This window comes from Anser cygnoides, chromosome W, assembly GCF_040182565.1.
Source record: "Anser cygnoides isolate HZ-2024a breed goose chromosome W, Taihu_goose_T2T_genome, whole genome shotgun sequence".
NCBI lineage: Eukaryota > Metazoa > Chordata > Aves > Anseriformes > Anatidae > Anser > Anser cygnoides.
Window position 1 is genome coordinate 4,162,554 of NC_089911.1, and position 12,210 is coordinate 4,174,763.

General features: G+C 70.1%; 1 long non-coding RNA gene across 1 annotated transcript; it reads right to left on the bottom strand.

Annotated features, from left to right (window-relative positions):
• Positions 1–2,139: 2,139 nt before the first annotated feature.
• Positions 2,140–4,181, bottom strand: LOC136788775 (uncharacterized). The gene is made up of 3 exons (XR_010827375.1): positions 4,117–4,181; positions 2,929–3,150; positions 2,140–2,197 (listed from the first exon to the last, which is right to left on the bottom strand). It is a non-coding gene; the product is annotated as an uncharacterized lncRNA (long non-coding RNA).
• Positions 4,182–12,210: the final 8,029 nt, after the last annotated feature.

Genomic DNA, 12,210 nt, shown 5'->3' on the forward strand with positions numbered 1-12,210 from the left:
CTCCCTCACCCCCCCCAGACCCCCAAAGCCCCCCCCCGAGACCCCCAAAGGCCCCCCCAGACCCCAAAAGCCCCCCCCCCAGGGACCCCCAAAACCCCCCAGGGACCCCCAGACCCCACTCACCCCCCCCCCCAGACCCCCAAAAGCACCCCCAGACCCCAAAAGCCCCCCCCGGGGACCCCCAAAGCCCCCTCAGACCCCCCCCCCAGACCCCTAAAGCCCCCCCAGACCCCCCACCCCCCCCCCGAGACCCCCAAATGTTCCCCAGTCCCCCCCCCCCAGTGCCCCCCCACCCCAGCACCCTTGGGTGCCCCCACCTGGGTGACGCCGCCTCTCCCTTGCTGCCCTTCCGGGGGGCGCAGCCGGGGCCCCCCCCGGCTCCCCGGGGTCCCCCTGCGGGTCCTGCATGGGGGGGGGGGGCAGGCACCCCAAAAACGCGGGGGGGTGCGGGGGGTGGGGGCACCCTTGGGGCCCCCGGGGTGTTGGTTTTTTTGGGGGGGGGGGGGCGGGGGGCGCTCACCAGCCCCTCGGGGTCCGGCCCCGCGTCCTCAGGGGGTCTGCGGGCACCCTTGGGTGCTGCCTCCGCCTGCGGGGGGAGGGGCGCGCTCTGCACGTGCACCCCCCACACCCCCCCCCAGACCCCCCCAGTGCCCCCCATGTCCCCCATAACCCCCCCAGCACCCCCATAAACCCCCCCAGTGCCCCCCATAACCCCCCCCAGTGCCCCCCATAACCCCCCCAATGTCCCCCAGACCCCCCCATAAACCCCCCAGTGCCCCCATAACCCCCCCCAGTGCCCCCCATAACCCCCCCCAGTGCCCCCCATAACCCCCACAAACCCCCCCCAGCTTCCCCTATAACCCCCCCAGTGCCCCCCATAAACCCCCCAGTGCCCCCATAACCCCCCATAAACCCCCAGCTTCCCCCTATAACCCCCCCAGTGCCCCCCATAAACCCCCCAGTGCCCCCATAACCCCCCATAAACCCCCCCAGCTTCCCCCTATAACCCCCCAGTGCCCCCCATAAACCCCCCCAGTGCCCCCCCAAAACCCTCGCAGCGCCCCCCAAAACCCCCCAGTGCCCCCCCAAACCTCCCCAGTGCCCCCCATAACCCCCCAGTGCCCCCATAACCCCCCCAGCAACCCCATAAACCCCCAGTGCCCCCCATAACCCCCCCCCCAGTGCCCCCATAACCCCCCCAATGTCCCCCATAACCCCCCATACAACCCCCAGTGCCCCCAAGACCCCCCAGTGCCCCAGTGCCCCCCCAACCCCCTCAGTGCCCCCCCCCAAACCCCCCAGTGCCCCCCAAACCCCCAGTGCCCCCCATAACCCCCCCAGCTTCCCCTATAACCCCCCAGTGCCCCCCATAAACCCCCCCCAGTGCCCCCCAAAACCCCCAGTGCCCCCCAAAACCCCCCAGTGCCCCCCTCAAACCTCCCCAGTGCCCCCCATAACCCCCCCCAGTGCCCCCCATAACACCCCCAGCGCCCCCATAACCCCCCCCCCACCCCCATAACCATCCCAGTGCCCCCCAAGACCCCCCAGTGCCCCCAAGACCCCCCAGTGCCCCCCAACCCCCCCCCAGTGCCCCCCCCCCAAAACCCCCCAGTGCCCCCCCCAAACCCCCAGTGCCCCCCCAACCCCCCCCAGCTTCCCCTATAACCCCCCAGTGCCCCCCATAAACCCCCCAGTGCCCCCCCCAAACCCCCCAGTGCCCCCCCCAAAACCCCCCAGTGCCCCCTCAAACCTCCCCAGTGCCCCCCATAACCCCCCCAGTGCCCCCCATAACACCCCCAGCGCCCCCACAACCCCCCCCCCCCCCACCCCCATAACCATCCCAGTGCCCCCAAGACCCCCCCAGTGCCCCCAAGACCCCCCCCAGCGCCCCCCATAACCCCCCAGCTTCTCCTATAACTCCCCCAGTGCCCCCCACAACCCCCCCAGCGACCCCATAACCCCCCCCCCAGTGCCCCCCATAACCCCCCCCAGCTTCCCCTATAACCCCCCCAGTGCTCCCCCATAACCCCCCCAGTGCCCCCCATAACACCCCCAGCGCCCCCATAACCCCACCCCCCACCCCCCATAACCCTCCCAGTGATCCCATAACCCCCCAGCGACCCCATAACCCCCCATTTACCGGGGGGGGGACCCCTCACTGCCCATCTCCGTCTGCGAGGAGCCCTCGAAGAAGGGGCTGCGGGGGGGGGGGAACATGGGGACACCGATGGCACCGGGGGGCACGGTGGCACGGTGGCACCGGTGGCACCAGGGGACATGGGGGGGGGACACCGATGACACTGGGGGGGCACTGGTAGCACCGGGGGGACATGGGGACACTGGGGGTCATGGGGGGGGGACACCAGTGGCACCGGGGGGACATGGGGACACTGGTGGCACTGGGGGCACCGGTGGCACTGGGGGGCTCCTGGGGACACCGGTGGCACTGGGGTGTGGGGACACCCATGACACGGGGACAGCAGGGGGCACGGGGCGGGGGGGGGGCACCCTGATGGCACCGGGGGTTGGGGACACGGGGGGGCACGAGGGGGACAGGAGGGGACACAGGGGGGCAGGAGGGGGGACAGGAGGGGACACGGGGGGCAGGAGGGGGACATGGGGGGACATGGGGGGACATGGACGTGGTGGGGACACGATGGGGACATGGGGGGCATGGGGGGACAGGAGGGGACAGGATGGGGACACGGGGGCACAGGAGGGGACATGGGGGGGATGTGGGGGACAGGAGGGGGACACGGACGTGGTGGGGACACGATGGGGACATGGGGGGGCATGGGGGACATGGGGGACACGGGGGCACAGGGAGGGGACATGGGGGATGTGGGGGACAGGAGGGGGACACGGACGTGGTGGGGACACGATGGGGACATGGGGGCCAGGAGGGGACCCGGGGGGGGGGGCACTGACCGCAGCCGGGGCTTGGGGGCGCTGGGGCCGCTGTCGGGGTCATCGGGGTCGTCGGGGTCATCGGGTCGGGCTCGGGGTCACCGGGGTCAGGGTCACCGGGCTCGGGGTCACCGGGGTCACCGGGCTCGGGGTCGGGGGGATGCCGAGGGAGGCGCAGAGCTCGGCCAGGTCCTCGGCCAGGTCCTCGGCCACCGCCCGCATGCGGGCGCGCGACACCAGCGCCTGCGGCACCGCCGCCGCTGCCACCCCCGGGGTGCGGGGACGGGCCCCGGCCACCCCACCACCCCCAACCCAACCCGACGGGACACCCCGGTCACCCCGCGGCACCCGGTGACAGCCCCCAGCCACCCCAAGGGACACCCCCTGCCACCCCATGGCACCCAGTGACACCCCCGGTCACCCCAAGGGACCCAGTGACACCCCCGGCCACCCTACAGAACCCTTCTGCCACCCTATGGGACCCAGTGACACCCCCCATCACCCCAGGGCACCCTACGGCACCCTACAGCACCCTATGGCACCCCCTGCCACCCCTATGGCACCCTATAGCACCCCCATGGCACCCCCATGGCACCCTATGGTACCCTATAGCACCCCTAGGGCTCCCCCCTGTCACCCTATAGCACCCCCAGGGCACCCTATGGTACCCTATAGCACCCCTAGGGCTCCCCCCTGTCACCCTATAGCACCCCAGGGCACCCTATGGTACCCTATAGCACCCCATGGCACCCCCTGCCACCCCATGGCACCCTATAGCACCCTATGGCACCCCCTGTCACCCCAGGGCACCCTATAGCACCCCCATGGCACCCTACAGCACCCTATAGCATCCTATAGCACCCCATGGCACCTCCCCATCATCCCACGGCACCCTATGGCACCCTGCGGCACCCTATAGCACCCCCAGGGCTCCCCCCTGTCACCCTATGACACCCCCTTGGCACCCCATGGGACCCCTATAGCACCCTATAGCACCCTATAGCACCCTATGGCACCCCCTGCCACCCCATGGCACCCTATAGCACCCTATGGCACCCCATGACACCCCATGGCACCCTATGGTACCCTATGGCACCCCTGTCACCCTATAGCACCCCTGTCACCCCCCACCCCCCGGGGCCACCCCGCAGGTCCCCTGGGTGCCCCCCTCTCCCCCCTCCCCCCCAGCACCCATGGGTGCCCCCCTACCTCCTCCGACACCCTGAAGCGCCGCAGCAGGGCCACGAACTTCTGCTTGATGTTGGGCTGCTGCGGGGGGGGGGGGGGGGACACGGGGGGGGTCAGTGGGGGGGGGGGACATTGGGGGGGGAGGGGACATGGGGGGGGAGGGGACGGGGGGGGGGGGTCCCCGGGGGCACCCAGCGCCCCTCACCCGCCCCCCGGCGCCTTCCTCCGCGTCTTCTCTGGCCTTGGGCAGCTCCTCTTCCTCGTCGAAGAGGTCCTGGGGGGTGATGTCACGGGGGTGTGACGTCATAGGGTGACGTCACGGGTGTGTGACGTCACATGGGGTGTGACATCACGGGGGTGACGTCACGGAGGGGGTGACGTCACGCCCCCCCACCTGGCCGTGCGCGGCGTCGTCGCTGGCGTCCTGCTCGGAGGAGGAGCTCTCCTCTTCCTCCTCCTCCTCCTCCTCCTCCTCCGACACCTCCGCGTCCGGGGAGCGGTCTGGGGAGGGGGGCACCCATGGGTGCTCCCCACCCCCCCCATCTTCCCCCCTCCACCCCCCACCTGCCCAAGGTTCGCTCCACGCCACCCCAAGTGCTCCCTGCACCTATGGGTGCCCCCTGCACCTATGGGTGCCCCCGCACCCATGGGTGCTCCCTAGACCCATATGGGTGCCCCCTGCACCCATGGGTGCCCCCCGCACCTACGGGTGCTCTCTACACCTACAGGTGTCCCCCTGCACCTAAGAGTGCCCCTGCACCTATGGGTGCTCCCTATGTCTGCAAGTGTCCCCTCTGCACCTATGGGTACCCCCTATATCTACAGGTGTCCCCTGCACCTATGGGTGCCCCCTGCACCTATGGGTGCTCTCTGTATCTACAGGTGTCCCCCCGCACCTATGGGAGCTCCCTAAGACCTATGGGTGCCCCCCACACCTATGGGTGCCCCCTACATCTACAGGTGTCCCCCCGCACCTATGGGAGCTCCCTAACACCTATGGGTGCTCCCTATGTCTGCAAGTGCCCCCTGCACCTAAGGGTGCCCCTGCACCTATGGGTGCTCCTAGACCCATATGGGTGCCCCTGCACCTATGGGTGCTCCCTAACACCTATGGGTGCCCCTTGCACCTATGGGTGCCCCCTGTATCTACAAGTGCCCCTGCACCTATGGGTGCTCTCATATCTGCAAGCATTCCCCTGCACCTATGGGTGCCCCCTGCACCTATGGGTGCTCTCTATACCTATAGGTGTTCCCCTGCACCTATGGGTGCTTCCTACACTTATGGGTGCCCCTACCACCCATGGGTGCCCCCCCCACCTACAGGCATCCCCCCCACCCCCAACACCCCACACCCACCAGGTATCCCCTGCCACCCACGGGTGCCCCCCACCCCCCCATGGGTGCCCCCCACCCCCATGGGTGCCCCCTCCCCATGGGTGCCCCACCCACCCATGGGTGCCCCCTACACCTACAGGCACCCCCCCCACTCCCCAACGCCCCACGCCTCCCACCCACCAAGTATCCCCTGCCACCCACGGGTGCCCCCCCGCTCCCAGGTACCCCTACCCGCAGGGTGCCCCCCCCCCATGGGTGGCCCCCCACCCCCACCCATGGGTGCCCCCTCACCCGCCGTCTTGCCCTTGGCCTCGCGCTCCACGGGCTGGCTGCAGAGCGCCCGCACCCGCACCTCGGCCACCGGCGCCGCCGCCTCCTCGGGCGTCCGCCGCAGCACCAGCACCCGCCCGGCCTCACTGGGCTGCTGCAGCACCTAAGGGTGCGGGGGTGGGAGGTGTGGGGGGGTGAGCACCCATGGGTGCCCTCCTTTTCCCCCAGACCTTGGCCGTCTCCAGCACCCAGCGCAGCACCCGCCCGTACCGGGCTGCCGCAAGACGTGGAGAGGGTGTGGGGCTGCCCCACAACTGGCACCTGGCACCCATGGGTGCCCCCCAACCCCCACCCCGCAGCACCCATGGGTGTCCCTCACCCACTTTGACCACCTTGAGCGCCTAACACAGCACCAGCACCACCCCCACGGGGTTGCTGCAGCACTCGGGGGCGGTGTGAGTGGGATGGCCCGTGACACCCATGGGTGCTCTCCAACCTGGCACCCAGCACCCATGGGTGCCCCCAACCCCCACCCAACACCCATGGGTGCCCCCACCCACCTCAACCACCTCCAGTGCCCACCCAGCACAGCACCAGCACCTCTCCCCCCTTGTGGGGCTGCTGCAGCACCCGGGGGGGGGGGGATGGGGGGACTGTGACACCCATGGGTGCCCCCCACGCCCCCAGCACCCATGGGTGCCCCCAGCACCCATGGGTGCCCCCCACCCACCTTGGCCTCCTTGAGGCCAGCGCCACCAGTGCCACCCCCATGGGGCTGCTGCAGCACCCAGGGGGGATGTGTTTGGGGGCTCTCTGACACCCATGGGTGCCCCCCACGCCCCCAGCACCCATGGGTGCCCCCCACCCACCTCGACCACCTCCAGTGCCCACCCAGCACAGCACCAGCGCCTCTCCCACCCTTGTGGGCTGCTGCAGCACCCAGGGGGGATGGGGGGCTGTGACACCCATGGGTGCCCCCCACCCTCTCAGCACCCATGGGTGCCCCCCACCCACCTTGACCACCTCGAGTGCCTAACACAGAACCAGCACCACCCCCGCGTGGCTGCTGCAGCACTCGGGGGGGGTGTGAGTGGGATGGCCTGTGACACCCATGGGTGCTCTTCAACCTGGCACCCAGCACCCATGGGTGCCCCCCACCCACCTTGACCACCTCGAGTGCCTAACACAGCAGCAGCACCACCCCCATGGGACTGCTGCAGTACCCAGGGGGGATGGGGGGCTCTGTGACACCCACGGGTGCCCCCCACCCCCCAGCACCCATGGGTGCCCCCACGCACCTCGGCCATGTCGATGAGCCCCACGGCCAGCGTCTTGTAGCGCAGGAAGGCGCGGTGCTTGTAGCGCTTGGGGCGCTGCAGCAGCACCTGCAGCCGGGTGGGGCCGCGCTTCAGGAAGTGGGGGTACTGGGGGGGCACAAAAAGGGGGGGGGGGGGGGGGGTCAGTGGGGGGGCTTCAGGGAGCGGGGGTACGGGGGGGCACAAAAGGGGGGGCAAAAAGGGGGGCAAAAAGGGGGGGTCAGGTATATGGGGGGGTCACTGGGGAGTATGGGGGGGCTTTAGGGGAGTGGGGGTACTGGGGGGCACAAATGGGGGGCAAAAAGGGGGGTCAGTGGGGGCTTCAGGGAGTGGGGGTGCTGGGGGGCACAAAAAGGGGGGCAAAAAGGGGGGGGGTCAGGGTACATGGGGGGTCAGTGGGGGGCTTCAGGGAGTGGGGGTACTGGGGGGCACAAAGGGGGGTCAGTGGGGGGCAAAAGGGGGGGGGTCAGGGGTATATGGGGGGCTTCAGGGAGTAGTGGGGTACTGGGGGGCAAAAGGGGGGCAAAAAGGGGGGGTCAGTGGGGGGCAAAAAGGGGGGTCAGGTATATGGGGGGGTCAGTGGGGGCTTCAGGAAATGGGGTACTGGGGGGGTCACTGGAAGTATGGGGGCTTTAGGGAGTGGGGGTACTGGGGGGGCACAAATGGGGGGGGCAAAAAGGGGGGTCAGTGGGGGGCTTCAGGGAGCGGGGTACTGGGGGGCACAAAAAGGGGGGCAAAAAGGGGGGCAAAAGGGGGGGGGCAAAAAGGGGGGGTCAGTGGGGGGGGCAAAAAGGGGGGGCCAGGTATATGGGGGGTTCAGGGATGTCCCAACAGGAAAGGGGGGCTCCCGGGGCTCCCGGGGGCTCCCGGGGGCGGTCGGGGTGCCCCCCCACCTGCAGGGAGAAGGTGAGCTGCAGCTCCGCCGGCAGCGCCCCCCCGCCAGCGCGATCTCGCTGGAGCGCAGGATCCGCTCGAGCCCTGGGGGGGGGGGGGGGGAAGAACGGGGGGGGGGGGTGAAGACCCCCCCCCCCTTTAACATCCCCCCCCAACGTCCCCCTCCTTCAAGTGCCCCCCCGCCCTTTGAGACCCCCCCCAAAAGGCTGCAGCCCCTCAGGACCCCCCTCCCCCCGTGCCCCCCCCCCCCCCCCATTTCCCCCATCCCCGGTGCCCCCCCCCAGTGCCCCCCCTTCCCATCCCCCATCAGCCCCCCCCCTAAAAAACCGGGACCCCCGTGCCCCCCTTACCCGCTGTGCCCCCCCCATGCGCCCCCCAACCCCCATCTGTGCCCCCCTTCCCTCCCCACCCCCTTCCCCCTTGCCCCCCCCCCATAATAAAACCGTGACCCCCCCCAATTGCACCCCCCGGTGCCCCCCCCGAGGCCCCCCGGTGCCCCCCCCGTACCCCCCCTCAGTGCCCCCCCCCGGTGCCCCCCCCCTTCCCTCCCCACCCCCCAATCCCCCAGCAGCCCCCCCCCATAATAAAACCGTGACCCCCCGGTTCCCCCCCCCCCCGGTGCCCCCCCCCGTCCCTCCTCCCACCCCCCATCCCCCCTTGCCCCCCCCCCATAATAAAACCGTGACCCCCCGGGTGCCCCCCCCCCGGTGCCCCCCCGGTGCCCCCCCCCGTGACCCCCCCCGTAACCCCCCCCCCAGGCCCCCAGGCGCCCCTTCCCTCCTCCCCACCCCCCCCATCCCCCCCTTGACCCCCCCCCCCCATAATAAAACCGTGACCCCCGGTACCCCCCCCCCCGGTGCCCCCCCCGGTGCCCCCCCCGTACCCCCTCGGTTCTCCCCCACGCTGCCCCCGGTGCCCCCCCCCCCTCCCTCCCCCCCATCCCCCTGTGACCCCCCCATAATAAAACCGTGACCCCCCCGGTGTCCCCCCCCCCCCCCCCGCATTTGTGCCCCCCCGTAACCCCCCCGGTGCCCCCCCTGTTCCCCACCCCCCCCCCGTGACCCCCCCCCCCCCCCCCCCCATAATAAAACCGTGCCCAGCCCCCCGCCCCCCCCCCGGTGCCCCCAGTGCCCCCCCCCGTATAGCCCCCCCCCGCCCCCGCCTGCATGCGGACGGCGATGACGAGGCGGTGCCCAGCTGCCCCCCCCAGCTCCTCGGCCGCCCCCCGCAGCAGCCAGGCGCTGCAGGGTCAGGTTCAGGAGCCTGCGGGCACGGGGGCGCCGGTAACGGGGGGCCGGTAACGGGGGGGCACCGGTAACGGGGGGGGGCACCAGTAACGGGGGGGGCACCGGGGGCACCGGGGGGGGCAGGTAATGCGGGGGGGCACTGGGAGGGCACGGGGGATGGCACCGGTAACGGGGGGGGCACCGGGGGGGCCGGGAATGGGGGGGGCACCGGGAATGGGGGTCCCGGTAAGGGGGGGCACCGGGGGGAGGTCCGGTAACGGGGGGGGCACCGGGAATGGGGGGTCCCGGTAAGGGGGGCACCGGGGGAGGTCCGGTAACGGGGGGGGGGCACCGGGAATGGGGGGGTTCTGGTAAGGGGGCATCGGGGGGTCCGGTAACGGGGGGGGGGCACCGGGAGGGCACCGGGGGAGTCCCGGTAAGGGGGGTGGCACCGGGGGGTGCCGGATAACGGGGGGGGGCACCGGGGGGGGCAGGTAACGCGGGGGGTGCACCGGGAAGGCACCGGGGGGCCGGTAATGAGGGGGGCACCGGTAACGGTGAGGGTCCCGGTAAGGGGGGCACCGGGAGGGGCAGCACCGGGCACCGGCAGCATCGGTAGCGGATGGGGGGAGGGCAGCACCGGGGCCCCAGTACCGGGTACCAGGGGGTCGGTGCTCCGGTACCGGGGGGGGTCGGTTCCCGTACCGGGGCTCAGAACCGGCTACCGGGGGAGGTCAGACCCCGGTACCGGGAGCTCGATTCCGGTACCGGGGCCCAGTACCGATACCGGGGGACTCGTGTTACCCAGTACCGGGGCCTCGGTTCTGGCACCGGGGCTCAGAACCGGGTACCGGAGAGGTCAGACCCGGTACCGATGGGCCCAGTACCGATACCGGGGGGCTCGGTTCCGGTACCGGGGGGCTCAGAACCGGGTACCGGGGCTCAGAACCAGTTACCGGGGAGGTCAGATCCGGTACCGGGAGGTCGGTTCGGGTACCGGGGGGTGGTTCTGGTACCGGGGGGCTCAGAACCGGGTACCGGAGAGGTCAGATCCGGTACCGTGGGGCCCAGTACCGATACCGGGGGGACTCGGGTTACGGTACCGGCGATCAGGATCGGGTACCGGGAGCTCGATTCCGGTACCGGGTGGGCCCAGTACCGATACCGGAGAGCTCGGTTACGGTACCGGGGGGCCTCGGTTCTGGCAGCGGGGCTCAGAACCGCTTACCGGGGAGGTCAGACCCGGTACCGGGAGCTCGATTCCGGTACCGGGGGGCCCAGTACCGATACCGGAGGGCTCGGGTTCCGGTCCCGGAGGGGTCGGTCCCGGTGCCGGGGACCCGGTCCCGGTCCCGGTGCGGCACCCACCTGGGCACGCAGGCGGGGGAGCCTCTGTCCACCTCCCAGGCCCCGAACAGCGTCATCCGCACCGGGCGGCCGGCGGGGGGAGGCGGCGGCACCGGCACCGGAACCGGTACCGGGAGCGGCGCCGGAAGCGGAAGTGCCCGGCGGGGGCAGCGCCGGGGCCGCCCCGGGCCCGCGCCCCCCCCTCCCCCGCGCTCCGCCGCCGCCATCGCCGCCGGCACCCGCGGCCGCCGCGCGCCAGGCCCCGCCCCCGGCCCCGCCCCCGCCGCTCATTGGCCGAGCCGCGATGCGAGGCCCCGCCCCCTTCCTTTAGGGCCACGCCCCCCCCCCGCAGACCTCGCCCGCATCGCTGCTGGCGCCCGCGGGCTGGCCACGCCCACCGCGCGCAGGCCACGCCCCCTGTGGGTGGGCCCGCCTTGGCCCTGCCCCCTGCACGTGGGGCCCAGTGCTCCCAGTAACCCCAGTATGTGTGGCCCAGTGTTCCCAGTATAGCCCACTACTCCCAGCATTTGTGACCAGTGCTCCCAGTAACCCCAGTATGTGTGGCCCAGTGCTCCCAGAAACCCCAGTATGTGTGGCCCAGTGCTCCCAGTAACCCCAGTATGTGTGGCCCAGTGTTCCCAGTATAGCCCACTACTCCCAGCATTTGTGACCAGTGCTCCCAGTAACCCCAGTATGTGTGGCCCAGTGTTCCCAGTATAGCCCAGTACTCCCAGCATTTGTGACCAGTGCTCCCAGTAACCCCAGTATGTGTGGCCCAGTGTTCCCAGTATAGCCCACTACTCCCAGCATTTGTGACCAGTGCTCCCAGTAACCCCAGTATGTGTGGCCCAGTGTTCCCAGTATATGTGCGGCCCAGTACTCCCAGCATTTGTGACCAGTGCTCCCAGTAACCCCAGTATGTGTGGCCCAGTGTTCCCAGTATAGCCCAGTACTCCCAGCATTTGTGACCAGTGCTCCCAGTAACCCCAGTATGTGTGGCCCAGTGTTCCCAGTATAGCCCAGTACTCCCAGCATTTGTGACCAGTGCTCCCAGTAACCCCAGTATGTGTGGCCCAGTGTTCCCAGTATAGCCCAGTACTCCCAGCATTTGTGACCAGTGCTCCCAGTAACCCCAGTATGTGTGGCCCAGTGTTCCCAGTATAGCCCACTACTCCCAGCATTTGTGACCAGTGCTCCCAGTAACCCCAGTATGTGTGGCCCAGTGTTCCCAGTATTTGTGCCCAGTACTCCCAGTATTTGTGACCAGTGCTCCCAGTAACCCCAGTATGTGTGGCCCAGTGTTCCCAGTATAGCCCAGTACTCCCAGCATTTGTGACCAGTGCTCCCAGTAACCCCAGTATGTGTGGCCCAGTGTTCCCAGTATAGCCCAGTGCTCCCAGCATTTGTGACCAGTGCTCCCAGTAACCCCAGTATGTGTGGCCCAGTGCTCCCAGCATTTGTGACCAGTACTCCCAGTATGTGCATCCCAATGCTCCCAGTAACCCCAGTATATGCAGCCCAGTGTTCCCAGTAACCCCAGTATGTGTGGCCCAGTGTTCCCAGTATAGCCCAGTACTCCCAGCATTTGTGACCAGTGCTCCCAGTAACCCCAGTATGTGTGGCCCAGTGCTCCCAGAAACCCCAGTATGTGTGGCCCATCTATGTCTAAGATGTTGGGGTCCCCCGGCCGCCATCTTGGGGCCCCCTGTGGCCGCCTCGTTGTGATG